Below are 17,868 nucleotides of genomic sequence, written 5' to 3' on the forward strand. Positions count from 1 at the left end.
AGCATGATGGTCAGAAATCAACAGAGCTTTGATACGTCAACTTTGAATGACGTGTACAATCAGTTAAAATCACACGAAAATGAAGTGAACGAAATTGCTGAAGAAACGAAGGCGAGTTTGGGAGGACCACTGGCTTTGGTTTCAAAAATGACTGAGAAAGAAATTCATGAGAAAAGTGATTATGATGAAGAAGAGGGATTCAACATGAATTCTGATGATGAAGCGATAACATTTTATTCAAACAATCGTGTCAAAAAGTTCTTCAAAAATCCATTCAATTCGAAGATTAAGTCAGCTGAGATAAAAGGAAGTTTTGTGAATAAAACTGCAAGTGATGAGAAGAAGAGGATGAGAAGAAGGATGCGAAGATTGTTGAGGGGAAGATTGAGAAGAAGTTGAAGGGAGATGCTGGAGTAGACTGTCACTACTGTAATGGGGCTAATCATTTAGCCAATGATTGCATGTTGAGGAAGAAAGATGAGAAGAAGAATAAGGTAAAAGATGAAGCTTATTATGCTGAAAGACTGGAGGAAGTTCGTGCGAAGGCGAAAAACTTGTCATTGGTTGCCATGGGTGAACAAGAAGATGATGGAACTTATCAGGTCTGGTCATCTGGATCAGACGATGAGGAGATGCAGAATCCAACACATGGAGCAATGTTTGCAAAGGTGGAGGAGGAATATGATGAAGAAGCATACGAAGTAAAAGGAAGATGCTTCGTATCAAAGGCTGCAGACAAATCTCCAATGAAAACAAAGGTACGTAACATTCTTGAATCTTTTAATATTCCAGTACATGCTTATAATTCTGAATTGGTATCATTTGATGAAACTGTTACTTATTTTGATTCAATTGTGGTGTCTGCTAGCAATGAGGCTAAGAAGCTTTCTATGCAGTTGTTAGAGACAGAGAAGAAGTTAGATTTGAAAAACACTAAAGTAGATTGTTTAAAACTTCAGATTACGAACATTATGGTTGATAGGGATAATTTGTCAAGTGAAATAAAAATGTTGTTAGCACAAAAAAACATTTACTGTAATTCAGCTAAGAGATTGTATGGGAAATTAATAGAATTACATAATTCTTGCGAAATAAGTAAAGATCAACATAGAAAATTATTGCCTTTTTTAGCTTACGAAAGAGCTAAGGTAGATAATATTTTGTATGATTGTGAGAAAGAAATAGCTGAATTTGACAAAGTTCCTGATGATAGATATAGATATGGAATAGTCAAAGTAGATGAATGTCTTGATACTACTGAATTAGTTAATATTGTAAATGATACTTTGACTAAGTCTGAACAAATTCACATTTTGAAAAAGACTGAAACTTCAACATCTGATTCTCAATCTAATTTTGTTGATATTGAGGATAATTTTGACAATATCAGTGAAATTAGTGATATTAAGGATGTTGATTGTTCTCAGTTGTCTATTATTAATGTTGCATCATCATCTAAAGGGAAAGAAAAAGTTAATGATTTGTTGGTTAAGATTGATACTAATCAACCCATAACTTCGAAAGTTTGTGATTTGGACTTTGTGGAAATCAGAGACAGTCAAGCAGAGGATAGTGATGATGAAAAAGATGAGAAACTTTCGAAGGAAAAGGAATTTTCAAAGGATGAAGAAATTCCTCGAATTGTAGTTGACCAGGTGTATGATGATACACAAAAGTACGAAAAAGTGTTGAATGAACAAGGTGCTCATTACCTTGAAACAAATACTGTGGAGTATCCGATTTTCAAGTGTACAGATGATGTTGTTTTTCCAAACCAAGTGTTCGTAACAACTGGAAATGTTGAAAATGTCAAACCAGAATTCAAGAAATTGGTGGAAAAAGACAATTTGAAAACATCAGATGAAGGGTTCTTCGCAAATCAAAGCACATTTGAAAACAACCTAACGAAGAATTCATATGTTTTTCAAAGACAAAAATCTCAGAGAAAATGGGTTGAAAAATCAAAACTTGAGAAAGAAGTCACCAAACCAGTTTTTGAGGAAACAAAAAGTGGTGTCAAATCAAATTCAAAAGAATTCAAAGAAAAATTGAAAATTTTTTGAAAGAAAATAATGTTTCAAAAAGACAAGCAAGAAAGAAAATATTTTGGCAAACAATCGAGTCTCGAAAGATGTCAACTGAATCGTCGAAACCAATTAAGACTGTGAATTCAGAAAATTATTCAGACAAAAAGAAAAATCCCGCTCATCCAAGCAAAAATGTGTCTGAATTAAAATCACCAAAATATATTTTCAAAGTGAAAAATGATGGGTTTTAGTCATAAGACATCCTATGTGCTCATACAAACCCTAATGCTTGGATCTAGGTTTCTCTATTGTACATGCTTTGAATCCAAGACTATAAACCCTAATTCTAGCATATGGAAGTCAATATTAACATATAACTAGGTTTATAATATTACCTTGATTGTTATGTAGCAATAACAATCCCAATTCCTCCTTGAATTGACTTTGGAAGGCTTAGAGTCACAAGTGTCACTCCTCTAATGGCTTACAAACACCATAAGCAAGTGGAGAAGGTATAAGGAGAGAGGGGAGGTATTGAATTCGTTTCTAGGACCTCTTGGGAAGGCTTAGACGAATTCATGAGCCTTGGGGTCTTTATATAGGGTTAGGATTAGGGTTTCAGTCCTTATCCTTATCTAGTTACTTGCCCATCAAGCAACCATAAGATAAGCCTTGAAAATGCCTATCTTTTGGACCTTGGACGATTTTAAGGATATCCTTATCCTTGAATTCGTCCATCCTTTAACAAGGATAACCATTGCCCTATTTTGTAACTATCACATAATTACAATTCAGCCCCTCTAGTTTAATTAATTACACTTGATCACAAAATTAATTCTTAATTAATTATTGACCAATATTAATTAAACAAATATGATTTCTCCTTTAATATATTATTCTTATAACATATTACTAAATCATAATAACCTCTCTCTTTATTTATTTCTCCAATCAAGTTGCTTTGGTGAAGGCAACCCAAAAGGACCATGCACCATCGGGTCAAGTACATACCAAAATAGTTATGGACTTAGACACTAATCCAACAGTCTCCCACTTGGATAAGTCTAATAACTATTCTGCATATGACTTCAGATCTTGATCTGTAATCGTAGCTTTCCAAAGCCGCTGTCAACTCTGATCATATCAGATACGCGTGTCCTTAGATAAGGGATCATATATTCCTCCATTCTAGATATCATATGAGATATGATTTCAAATCATTCTCTTTGTACTATATCTCGATTCCCGATTTATGACGACTGACTAATTGAACAAATCAAATTAGCCCTAGCCCGGCCGAGCATTTACGTTTGTCATCACAAAACCATCGAGGGGCCCAAAGATATCGCTTTTATCCTACTTTGGATAAAAGGAACGAATAAACTTTGATACAATGCTTGCTTGCACTCACTCACCGAATCACACACAACAATATGTTTTATAACACCAAGTTACTAGTGCGTTTACATATTATCAATGTGCAACCGATTTGCAAGATACAACTCACACATCTCGGTTTCAAGAATATAAGATGTTATCGTCTCACCAATCACTCGTGATGCAATTCATGGAGTGATCCAAGTGATCGTGGGTTTAATCCAATGCTCAAATCACATTTATAAGCACTCATGAACGTTGCAGCAAACATTTGCTTATGTCTAATACTCTTTTAGACAATCCACACACCAATTCACGACAGTCTTCATTCATATCTACTTCCAACATATGAACGACTGTGGCCCGTTTGAATAATTCGATTATTCTTAATAAACTCAATTATTCTGGAAGTCAAAACATGCAAATGTGAAACACAAGAATAATACTAATCCCATATGGCCTCAACCCTTTGAGCATAAATAAAACACTTTTTATTTATCACCATATTGATTACTCATTATTTGTCGTTTCAGGTAATCAACTTCTTACTTGAATTACAACACTTTTCCCATGCTCCTAGCATGCACACAATGTTTACCTATGGTTCTTACTTTGTGAAATAAATCACATTGAACAGATTTCCAATCATTCTTATTTCACAACTCCAAATCCTTTTCATAAGTGAAAGAATATCAAATTCTTGCTACTTATAGAATATGCTAGATTCTAACATTTTATGCAATGATCTCTTTTGTAATGTCACTGCACCAAAGTCACAAAGACTATTGCCAATGATATTACAAAGTCTTCTATCGGAGATTGTTACAAGACAATTCCTTAGATATGATGTCTCTCACTCAAAGTACATTCCTTTGAACATCCTTTTGCATAAGAGTTTCTAATCTAGACATAGATTTTCAATATTCAATTCCCTAATATGGACACGCTTCCATATTTTCCATATGACCACTCATTCTTAATAGAATCTTATCTATTCGTAATGATGTCAATATGGTCCATCCGATATGGAAACATTTCCATAATTTCCATATGACAACTCATTCTTAATAGAATCTTATCTATTCGTAATGATGTCAATATGGTCCATCCTACCAACACAGTTCTAATCACTTACTTACAAAACATCGATACTTCTGTTGAAACTGGGGTTCTTTTAGCTAGAGAAGAAGAGACGAAGAAGACTGAACGTTCGAAGAAGGCTGCTGCTGAATCTTCTGAGAAATCTATCAAAGAATCTAAATCTACAAAGAGTCTGAAGAAGTTACCGATTACAGAAGCCGAGCCAATCAAACCCGAAGTTATTGTTGCTGATACCCCGTCCACTCAAAAGGAAAGCATTCCTTCGAAGACTGGCATTTTTCAAAGAATCAAGATGAAATCAAAACATAAGAGTCGATCACCTCTAACAAATGTTGTTCGCAAACCACAAGTTTCGCATCAAGGAGTTATCTTTCGTGAGATTCCTGCACCTGCTTCACCATCTTATAAGAAGCGAAGGGCACTGATATGGCCTAACACATATCAAATAAGAAGAAGAAGAGTAGGGTGATCATCTCATCAGAGTCTACTGCTGATGAAAATGAAACAATTTCAGAAACACCAGAAGCTAATCTTCAGAAAGACTCTTCTCATCCTACATCAACTGATGTAATACCACCCGAAGCTTCGGTTGCCAAGAAAGTTTCTGAGGAGGCACAAACTTCTGATATTTTTGTAAACATATCTAATATGGATGCAAATGTCACAATGGGTGAGGATGCTTCGCGCACAGGTAAACCTTCGGATGTTACCCCAGATATTATTGTTTCTTTACCTCCATAACTCACACCTATCATTCCCACTACATCCACAACTGATTCTCCTACCTTTGAAAACATCATCAATCAACCAATTACATCTCTTTTTTCTTCATAATCCACTGATACACCTACCACAACTTCACCAATTCAATATTCTTCTTTCATGGAAACTGAACATGAGTCCGAAGGTTTTGGAGGGACATTTGAAAATCTGGAGTTTTATGAAGAAGAGACTAACTTCCCAGATCACATGCTCATGAAAATGAAACAGTTCAAGATATTGAATACAAAACTCAATTCAATTCTTCAGTCTCAGGCTGATCTTGGGGGAGGAAATTTAGTGACCAGTCTCGAAGTGGATGGTATGTTAAAGTTGCTTGAAGGGAGGATTTCTTCGAAAGTTTCAGGAATGATAAAGGATTCTGAGTCTCGTCTCCTGGAGAAAATTGATCTTTGTGATCATAGTAATGAGATGAGGGTCAATGCTCAGAAATCTACTTTTGAAGGTGACCTGAAGGAATTAAAGTTGGTTGCAAAAGAGAGACATGTTTTATTTGTTCAAGATGTCAAGAAAGTTAGAGAAGATGTGAATTATAAACTCCAAGAGCTTAGATAAGATATGGAGAAAGAGATTGCAAATGTTCGTACTGAATTTGCTGTTGGATTAATGTCTAAGTCCATAACTATATTTGGTATGTACTTGACCCGACCCGGCATGGTCCATTTGGGTTGCACTTCACTGACACAATTTATATGGATAATCTTTTGAGAATAGTATGTTTATGATTAATATTAATATATTATAAGTTCTAATATATTAATATGGAATCATATTATTTAATTAGTATTGATCAAGAATTAATTTATAATTAATTAAGTGATCAAAAGGAACTAATTAAATATGGACTCTTATATATATGGAATGGGCCAAGTTCATTTAGGTTGGGCTAAGCTTTCATGGATAGTCCATGGAGTGTTTAACCCATGGATCCTAGGAAATGAAAGGTCATGGGTATTAGGGTTTAACCCTAATCCTCCATACTATATAAAGATGTCTTTGGTTGGTGAAATTGGCACTAGTGGTGATACACTAAGAGGGCTAGCCGATTTCACTAAGAGAGAACCAAGTATTCATATTCTCTAAAGTCTTCCAAGGTGTCTTGGTGATTTGTGATTCCACTTGAGGCTTCCACACTATTGGGGCTAAGCTCTTAAAGCTTGAAGACATCAAGCTACATCAAAAGGTATGTCTTCTAACTAGTACTTTGTAGATTAAGAACATCATAATATGCTAGTTAGGATTAAAGCCTTGGAAAGTTCTTATTTGCATGTATAATAGAGAAAACATAGATCCAAGGTTTATAGGGTTTCATGTACACCATAGGAGTGTTAGAATGCTCAAAACCCAACAGTGGTATCAGAGCCAGGTTGTTTTCTGTTATATTGATGCAAATATTTTATTTTCAAAGTTGAAAAAAAAGAAAAAAAAACATGAAGTTTGTCAAATTTTAAGATAATTACTTGTTCTTGTGAAAAACTAATTATTTGTAAAATTTGAATAATTTGCTTTATGAGTTGAATTAGGTTAAATTTAATAAAATATAAAATGATATGATTATTTTATTAGTTTTAAAAGTTTGATCTAAAGAGTTTTATTTTTTTGAAACCTCCATAAGTTATAGATATGAAAAGGTTTTAAAAAAAATTGATTCAAAGTTTTTATGGAGTTACAAAATTTGGTGCTAATGTTTTAAAGGATTCCATAACATAAGAATAAGTTATGGATCACCAAAAGTTTTTTGTGTTACCTTGTTTTATGAGTGAATTTAGATTAATGAATAAAATTATGTGATAGTTGGTTTTAATCCAAATTAATCTAAGAATTGATTCTAAAATGTGTTTTTGTAACTTGTCCTCAAGTTATATGAAAAGTCACATTTAAGAATCATAAAACTCATAAAAATTGGCAAAGGTTACAAAAAGGGAAGTGATTTGTACACAACAAATTTTTTTTGTACACAACAATTCATGCTTTATAGAGTTGTACAATACAACATTTTAAAGCATAAATTGTTGTGAATGGATAAAAAGTGTTGTGTACGAATCAGCTCCCTTACAAAAATGAAGAGTCTAGTTCTAATTAAATGGTTTTATGACTCCATAATTTGTCCTCAAGTTATGGAGGACCAAGAGTCTCTTCATTAAATAATAAATTAAAAAAAAAAGTGTAACCTTAATTAATTCCATAAGTTATAAAATAAAGAAAAAGTTAATTCTTTTATTAGTTTAAAGTCTTCCATAACTTGTCCTCAAGTTATGGAACTTGAAGAGTTTTTGGATTAAAACTACTTTAAACACATAAGTTATGGAATTAATTAGTTTTGAATAGTTTCAAAACTTGCCCTCAAGTTTTGGAATTTGTAAAGTTTTCTCTTATGAATACTTTAATTCCAAGTTAGCCCTTAGAATTTTAAAAGTTAAAATTCAACCCTTATACTTTATAATATTATAAGTTAATAATATATATATATATATATATATATATATATATATATATATATATATATATATATATATATATATATATATGTATAAGAGTAAAGTCAGTCTTACCGCTAGTACACCTCATTCACGAAGCCGGTCTATAAGGTGGGTATAAGGTTGTTGCCTATAAAATGGAAACTTAATGGGTGTCCACTCTCACCCACCGCTTGCTTGACTGGTGGAGGGTCGTTAGCCGAACGGGTTTGACAGGACTATAATTCTCCCTTCATTAAAAGTATTAATGATAAATACTAAGTAACTAAACACATATAAATACCCAATCTTAGTTACTTAGGAAAATGTGAATAAGGTGCTAATCCATGAAATTACACTTTGCACTTTGTTTAAGTCGGTTAGTGGAGCGTGTGTGGTTAACCGGCACACTAACTCGTATTTAACAAGGTAGGCAAAGGGTAACTTAATGTTTATCATAGTATCGGTGGAGCGTGTGTGGTTAACCGGCACATCGATTGAGGGGTAAACACTTAAGGGTACCAAGTAATTTGCATGGTTACTTCACACCTTGTTTTGTGATCCTCGGCATCCCAGTCACAAAACCTGAAGGGCACACTCGAGATTGAAACATGCCATTGAACAGTTCAATGAATCTCAATAGATCTAGGAGTTTCAAAACCAATTAAAACCTAATAATACATTTCGTTTATCTTGGTGGAAATTGGTGAATCGTCATTCACCTACCTTCAAATATTTTATAGCTTGGATTACGGCATCCCTCTTCTAAGTTATAAATAGTTTGTTGGGTCCTAGCCTTAATATTTCATATTGGGTGTTATATTAAGGACTTAAGATCAACTATCTTGAATATCTCCCAAAAGATGTCTGGTTTAGACATTTATGATCTTCCTAAATCTCTTGAAACAAGCTTTCCTAAATGAAGATGATGTCCCATGGAAATCATACTTCTTTCACCTCCTCCAATTATTCTCCCTAACCCACAAGTTCAAGGTCACTCAAGCCCTATTGGCAAGGCAAGGTCTAGGTGTGATCACATCTTGGAGATGTAGTCACATATTGACAAGCCGGGAGAGTTGGGTGTCAAAGTCTTGAGAAAGTTGGTGGTTCAATCACTTTCTAAGTCACATAGTGAGTTCCTTTGGGACACCTATGAAACAGACTATGACAAGACCCTTAATGATCTTATCTATTTGTTAAGATCAACTTCCTTAAAACTTGATGGACATTGACAATAGTGACACAGGAAATCTAGAAAAGCATTCTCTTCCCAATGGTAAAGGGATCGGCCATAGTCAACTCGGTTGACCAAATGGTAAAGAGAAAAGCTAAGTCTGTGATAGTCCCTTGTACCATTATCAAAGGGTCCATATGTTTATATTGCCAAAGAAAGGGGCATTGGTTGCGAAGCTGCCAAATTTACCTAAGGATGTTAAAGTCAATAAGTTTGACTCTACTTCAGGTAAATTCCACTATCTAACTCTGCTAAGTTTCTATTCTGAGATTCCTGATACATGATGTGACTGGGTCACATGGTGATGTTTTAAGAATCAAAGAAAAGTGAAGAAACTTAAAGAAAGAATATGTTGAATCTGATGGCGTAGATGGATTTCTATCGCATAGTTTGAAGATCGGATTCTTGAGCTACTTCTTAGGAGTTATGAGATATTGCTTAGGAATAGATAACAACAAGTTTTCATATGGATTGTAAGGACAAGTTCTTCCGCAAAGTTTTTAAAATAAAAGGAAAATTTTTGATTTTATTTATTTTAAAATATCCTTACAATGGCATCTGTGGAAATTTTTGTTGCTTATAAGATTCCATTAATAGCAAGAGTGGAAGTATGAAATTGATTCTTTCATTTGTGGTAATGTCTAAATTTACCAAATAAGGAAAGATTCTCATCACCCAAGTTTCAATTGAACCGGAACTTGGAATCATGCAAGTTGTATAGCATGATGAATGAGAACTTTCAAGTATTAGAAAATTAAGACTAACTACTTGTTCACATGGATGTGTGAGTCAAGTAACGGACTAAGGGATCGAGTACACATTCTTGTGCACTGATTAAGTCCATCACAAAAGATCATAAGATTATTCGTCATAATTTACTAAAGCTTAGTAAATATGGTTATACTTACAGGCTAAAGTGTAATTCTGAGACATTGGAAAAGTTTCAATGTATGACAGAGCGAATAAGAAGAATCAAATTAGGTAGAAGGATAAAAGTTTCTCAAATCTGAAAAGATGAGAGAGAGTACTTTCGTATCAGTTTTGTGATCATCTTAATGATTTAGAGACCTTATCACAATTCATCCTCTAAGAGCCTTCTTATAGCTAAGAAGAGGAACTTGAATTGTTGAAATGGTTAAATCAAGAAGATGATTCATACTTCGTTCCAAAAACAATTCTTAGAGTTATACTCTAAGATTGTAACTTGAGTGACATGTCTTAAAGAAGGTTTAAAACTCTTGTACATTTGAAATTGGTAAGTTGTGATGTTTTGGATAAAACAAAGACCAACTAAGGCCAATTGTGTGAAGTGTTTGTCTTGATTAGAATCCGCACTATCTCTTGGATGTTTGACAAGGGCGTCTTATATGTCAAGAGGACAGTGGGAGTCTTAAAGGTCTTGAAAGTCTCAAGAACTAATCAAGAATAAACCTGAAGTTCTTCACTAGCACACGACTTGAGGTTTATAACCTATCGTGTTGACATATTCTGTGCCCATTCCAGTTAAAGTTGGCTTTGCATATGAGTTCTTAGAGTTCTCAATTTGTTGCACAACAACTTGGAAACAATGGCAGGCCCTTGAGCTGCCAGGTGGCAAGAAATTAAGATTGAGTTCAGTCCATATGGGTTTGGATTTGTCATTATCCTTGTCTTGTGACTATGATATTGACAATTCACCTGGATAAGAACACATACACCATTAAATCTAAGTGTCATAAGGATTCTCTCCGATTCATGAAAATGATGGTGAGGAAACACTTTCACTAAGTAGATTTTAGCTAGATAGCAATTGTGATATTTGCATTCTCAAAGTCGTTAGTGGAGCGTGTGTGGTTTACCGGCACACTAACCTGGACTTGTGAGAAGTGGCAAAAGGGTCTAACCATTATGATTACGACATCCCTCTTCATAATTGTTTAGACACACAAGTGTGTTATCTAAGGGAAGGTGTATGATTTTGATAAAGTTTTATCAAAACAATCTAGTGTCAGAAATCTGAACTTTGGTAAGAATGTCAGCTGATTTCTGAGTACATGTCAAAGCTAGTGGGAGCATAAGTTTTATGCTAATAATCATCATGTTAGTGGGAGCATGATAATTATGATAAGTATTGCAAGTTAGCAATGTTAATTATAGAAAACAAAAGTTTCAATTGGGAAAGAGTTGTTTTGCTATAATTAAGGGAGAGGAAATTATACTTAATCTCAAATCTATAAGCTTAGATCGTGAGGTTTTAATCATTTAGTCAAGGATATATATATGAATTTCATGTTGGAATGGCTCAACATAAGGAAATTCTGTATATGGGTCCATTATTTGCGTTCTAAAATTCGATTATGATTACGGCAACCCTTTTCATAATCTGAATTATGAGAACTTGGCAAATAGAAATGGAAATGTTATAGCAAAAGACTGGTTTAGTCTTTATGTGAGCATCATGAATCGTGTCCCATATGCTTCGGATATAGGATCGATTACATGTGCTATATTCATCCATTCTAAAATTTTCCAGATGCCTGGGGCATTAAGAAGGGAAAAGGTTTAGAACTGGATATGACTAAAAGGATTAAACAATTGTCAAGGACAATCTAAGGTTTACCAAAGATTGGTTGCTCAAGGACAGTTGGAAGTATAGTGATAATTCTGGAAGGACCATATTGACATAGTCTGTAAGGAGGCAACTCTTGTTCAGAAGTGATAGTCAAAATGGAATCTGGAAATGTTTCAAAGTTAAAATTTTCAATCTGTTTAAGATTAGGAAACTTAATGCAAGAAGGATGTTTCCAAGGAGCTGATCTCCTTTGGAATACTCTGTAATGGTTGTTGTCAAGTCTTTATGACTTTGTACATAATTATTACAAGAGGATCAATGCATATAAGTTTAGAATCTAACAGATTTCAGTAAATGGCATGAATTTGGAATTCTTGCATTTGCAGTAAGGATTTGGGAGTGTGAAAAGAGAATCATTGAAGTTATGTTCAATTGATCTAGTTCACAAAGTAAAGATCATAGACAAACATAGTATGCATACTTGGTGTATGGCATGACTAGTGTTTAGAAAACATAGTGTGCATGCTTGGAGCATGGGACAACTATTGTTTTAAATTCAAGAATAAAGTTGATAGTTGAAACAGTATACAATGAATAATGTGTAATCATATGGTGATAAATAAAAGGTGTTTTATTTATGTTCAAAGGGTTGATACCATATTGGATTCAATTATTATTGTGTTTCATTTTGCATGTTTTGACTTCCCGAATAAACTAGGTTATTCTTCCGGAATGACTAAGTTATTCAAACCATCCACAGTCGGTCATATGTTGGAAGTAGATATGAATTAAGACTGTCATGGGTTGGCTTGTAGAGGTCTAAGGTGTTGGACAAAGGGCTACAACACTCATGAGTGCTCATCAGTTATGAGTATTGGATTCAACCCGCGCTCATTGGAATCACTTCATGGATTTTATCACGAGTGATCATGAGACGATAATATCTTATATTCTTCAAACCTAGAGATATGAGTTGTTACTATGAGTTGATAGTACATTGATTGCACGAAAACGCATTTGGTAACTCGGTGCTATAAAACGTGCCTTTGTGTATGATTCAACAAGTAGTAGAACAAGCCATATGAGTCGAAGTTTATCCGTTCCTTTTATCTTCGGGATAAAAGTGATATCTGTGGGCCCCTCGATGATTTGATGATGACAAATGGAAGTGCTCGGCCGGGCCAGGACTGATTTGATTTGTTCAATTAGTCAGTCATCATAAATCGGAAATCGGGAAACAACAAATGGACAGGGAGAATGATTTTAATCCATGTCTCAGTCCATATGATATCTAGAATGGAGGCATATATGATCCCTTATCTAATGGACAAGTTCGTTGACAAGATCAAAGTTCGACAGCAGCTTTAAGAGCTACGATTGCCAGTTAGGTTTGAAGTCATACGCAATAATAGTTTTAGACTTATCCAAGTGGGAGACTGTTGGATTAATGTCTAAGTCCATAACTATATTTGGTATGTACTTGACCCGACCCGGCATGGTCCATTTGGGTTGCACTTCACTGACACAATTTATATGGATAATCTTTTGAGAATAGTATGTTTATGATTAATATTAATATATTATAAGTTCTAATATATTAATATGGAATCATATTATTTAATTAGTATTGATCAAGAATTAATTTATAATTAATTAAGTGATCAAAAGGAACTAATTAAATATGGACTCTTATATATATGGAATGGGCCAAGTTCATTTAGGTTGGGCTAAGCTTTCATGGATAGTCCATGGAGTGTTTAACCCATGGATCCTAGGAAATGAAAGGTCATGGGTATTAGGGTTTAACCCTAATCCTCCATACTATATAAAGATGTCTTTGGTTGGTGAAATTGGCACTAGTGGTGATACACTAAGAGGGCTAGCCGATTTCACTAAGAGAGAACCAAGTATTCATATTCTCTAAAGTCTTCCAAGGTGTCTTGGTGATTTGTGATTCCACTTGAGGCTTCCACACTATTGGGGCTAAGCTCTTAAAGCTTGAAGACATCAAGCTACATCAAAAGGTATGTCTTCTAACTAGTACTTTGTAGATTAAGAACATCATAATATGCTAGTTAGGATTAAAGCCTTGGAAAGTTCTTATTTGCATGTATAATAGAGAAAACATAGATCCAAGGTTTATAGGGTTGCATGTACACCATAGGAGTGTTAGAATGCTCAAAACCCAACATTTGCATCTCTCAATCAAAGGTGGACATCATCTGTGATGAAGTTACCAAGTTTGCCAAGTTGTACGAAAGTCCGAGTCCTCAAATTGCTCAACTTTCTACAACAGAGAACAAGAATTTCAAGGAGGTTTTCACTATGTTAAAGGAGCTTAAAACCTTATCTTCAACACATGCTTCATCTTCTCTGCTATCCTCTAAAGATCTTATCCATAAATTTTCTAAATTCGAAGCCTTACTTCTTCAACAGTTGGCTCCTCTTTCACGAATATCCAGCCGTCTTCCCACAACCAATGCCCCACCTACAAGTACAGGGGTGCAAGGGGGAGAAAGGAAAATCGAAGGTTCGAAGGTTGGAGGCGAAGATGCGAAAGTGGTGGGAAAGGTGTTTCCTTCTAAGATCCCAACATCAAAACCAGTGATAGCAACTGCTAGTCCTATCTCTTCAACAATTGTTACAACTATGCCAATCACAAGACCAATTTCGAAAGGAATTATGATTGGTAAATCTATAGACACTGGTGGAAGTGATACGAAAGCAAAAGAAGTGATAGAAGAGTCTGTTTCGAAGGAAAGGGGAAAGTCAATACTTATTGAAAAATCTAAAGAAGAGAAGAAGGCAGAGGCTGAGGCAGAAGTGGAAAAGATGAGGATGATTCAAAGCATAATGAATCAAAGGGATAGTGATCCTCCTGGCATGAACAAGGGTGATCCATCAAAGCACTACAATTATGAAACAATTGAAGCCAAAGTTGCATTCAATCACATGTATTCGTTTGAGAAGAAGCCTAAACGGAGTTATATTGTCACAAATACGGATGCAAGCCAGTTGGACTTTCCAATTAATGAAATGATGTTCATCATGCCTTTGTTTAAAGCAGAAAGCAAATTCAAGGAGAAGGATGAAGGTACTCAAATGAAGATTAGATTTCATGCGGTTCTTGCGAAGCCCTCTAAAGAAGTATGGTCCTTGACAAAGATTAAAAAGGTCATAAGCATAAAGAAGGTTGTGGTCTTCGAAAACACAGTCCAAAACTGGAAATATATTGTGACTAGGGCAAATGGTAATGTGTGCGAGTTTACAATTGCTGACTTTCCTTTGATGAACTTGTATGATCTTATACAAGTTGCATTACTACTGAAGGATTCATATCTTCAGAACACAGAGCCTGATGAGTACAAGTTGGGAGTTACTCACATCAAGATTTTTATTGAAAATTATTATGAATGTTTAGCATTGAGATTCGGAGTTTCCTAGGATTAGCCGGCTACTATCGAAGATTCATTCAGGATTTCTCCAAGATAGATGTACCCCTGACCAGGCTAACGAGGAAAGCCATGGTCTTTCGTTGGGGACCTGAGCAGCAGGCTGCATTCGAGACATTGAGATAGAGATTGTGCGAGGCCCCAATCTTAGCCCTGCCAGAGGGCATGAAGGATTTCGTCGTGTATTGTGATGCGTCCATCTCAGGTTTGGGCGCAGTATTGATGCAGAGAGGGCATGTCATTGATTACGCTTCGAGGCAGTTGAAGCCTCACGAGGCGAATTACCCGACACGTGATTTGGAGCTGGGGGCTGTTATGTTCGCCCTCAATATTTGGCGTCATTACCTCTATGGGGTTCGTTGTACGATTTACACAGACCACAAGAGCTTGAGGTATCTCATGTACCAGCCAAATCTGAATATGAGGCAGCGTTGGTGGCTTGATGTGGTAAAGGATTATGACTATGAGATCCTCTACCACCCGGGAAAGGCCAATGTGGTTGCCGACGCGCTTAGCCGCAAGGCAACACCGATCATGGATATCTGTCTGAGGATGACAGTGGTGACTTCGCCATTGGAGCGGATTCGGGAGGCCTAACAGGAGGCCATGAAGGAGGAACATCGGAAGAGCGAGCGGATTGTGGGGAGGGTTTCCTCCTTCGACTATGATAGTCGGGGATTACTGACACTACACCGTAGGGTGTGGGTGCCGTACCACAGGGGTGTGTGCCAGGTTCTAATGGAAGAGGCGCACAAATCTCGATTCTACATTCATCCCGGGGCGACGAAGATGTATAGGGATCTTCGCTTGGTCTATTGGTGGCCCTGCATGAAGCGGGATGTATCATGGTACATGGAGCGGTGCTTGACCTGCAGGAAGGTCAAGGTCGAGCACCAGAGGCCACACGGCAAGATGTAGTCGTTGGATATTCTGTTGTGGAAATGGGAGGACATTACGATGGATTTTATCACAAAGCTTCCCAGGACCGCACGAGGGGTGGATTCGATTTGGGTCATCGTCGATCGACTGACCAAGAGCGCTCATTTTATTCCGATTTAGGAGAGCATCTCGACCGAGAAGCTGGCCGACATCTATATCAGGGAGGTGGTTGCGTGGCACGGGGTGCCAATGTCAGTGATTTCAGACAGAGATGTTTGGTTCACTTCCAGGTTTTGGAAGAAGTTTCATGACGAGCTGGGTACTCGTCTGCATTTTAGCATCGCCTTCCACCCGTAGACAGATGGTCAGAGTAAGCGAACCATCCAGACTTTGGAGGACATGTTGCTGGCGTGTGTCTTAGACTTCGGAGGTAGTTGGGATACTTACCTTCCGTTGGCTGAATTCTCGTACAACAATAGTTATCACGCAAGTATCGATCGTCCTCCCTTCGAGATGTTGTACGGGAGGAAGTGCAGGAACCCGATATGTTGGGGCGAGGTTGGCCAGAGGGTAATAGGGAGCACCGAAGTAGTGCTCAAGATGACATAGAGGACTCAGCAGGTCCGGAGCAGGCTTCAGACTGCTCAGAGCCGGCAGGAAAGTTATACCGATAAGCGCCGATCAGACCTGGAGTTCCAGGTCGGGGATATGGTTCTCCTGAAGGTGTCGCCATGGAAGGGCGTCATCCGATTCAGGAAACGGGGCAAGTTGGGCCCCATGTACATTGGACCATTCAGGGTCTTAGCCATATTGGGCAAGGTGACGTATAGGTTGGATCTGCCAGCCGAACTCAGCCAGATCCACAACACTTTCCATGTCTCCCAGCTGCGGAAGTGCCTGGTGTACTACTAAGCAGTGGTGCCCTTAGAAGATATTCAGGTCGATGACAGCCTGAATTATATTGAGCGGCCAGTGGCGATCCTCTACTGGAAGTCGAAGGACCTGAGAAACAAGAGGGTGGAACTAGTGAAGGTGCAATGGCAGCACCGGAAGGGCTCGGAGTGGACTTGGGAGCCGGTGGATGAGATGATGGAGCATTACCCAGAACTTTTCTAAGAACGAGCAGTAGAGTTCAAGGACGAAGTCTGAAATAAGTGGGGGAGATTTGTAGCACTATGTTCCTGGTATGTAATTTATTTAGTTGTATTTGCATTTTTGGCCTGGGACTCGGCGAGTTGAAGGCCCAACTCGTCGAGTAGGAGTGGTTTTGGACACGAGACTTAAGTGATGGACTAGTCGAGTCGGCGGCCAGACTCGACGAGTAGGCTCTGACTTGACAAAACCCTAATCTGAGGGTTTGCACCCTATTTAATCATCTCTTTCAGCCACCACTCGTCCTTAATGCTCCCAAACACCCTCAAATGAAACCCTAAGTGTTTTGGTGCAAGATCTAAGGCTTTTGAGTGATTTTGTGGGTTTTGACCTCAAGGAAGAAGGAAGAGCATAGAAGGATCAAGAGGAGGCTGAAGGATTTGAGTTTGGTTCATCATTTGTAGTCTTTGAAAGGTATAAAGTATGTACCTTGATTGTTTATTTGTTAGATCCCTTTTTGGGGAAGATTTAGGGCTTTTAAGCCATATGAGGTGACCAACCATGATTTGAAAAATATGGTTGGGGGTCAATACTTCGGATCTAGCACTTGGGAAGAGTCACAAGACAGATTTGGGTTGCTTTTGCACCCAAGGAAGGCCCCATGCAACACAAGAGCCACTTTAGGTCCTTTGTGGCTCAAAAGTCCCATGCATGCACGTAAAGTTCGTAACTTTACGTGCTAGATCGAGCTTAGGGGCTAGGATCTATCATTTGGACGAGTGTTGTACATCAGAAATTGAGGATTTAGGGTGTGGACGTTATCGACTCGGCGAGTCCGTTCTTGGGACTCGACGAGTCCAAGGCTTTGAGTCCCATATCTATTGAGGGTCAAAAGAACTCAGTTGGGTGTTAGAAGGGT

Source organism: Lactuca sativa, chromosome 8 (assembly GCF_002870075.4).
Source record: "Lactuca sativa cultivar Salinas chromosome 8, Lsat_Salinas_v11, whole genome shotgun sequence".
Taxonomy (NCBI): Eukaryota; Viridiplantae; Streptophyta; class Magnoliopsida; order Asterales; family Asteraceae; genus Lactuca; species Lactuca sativa.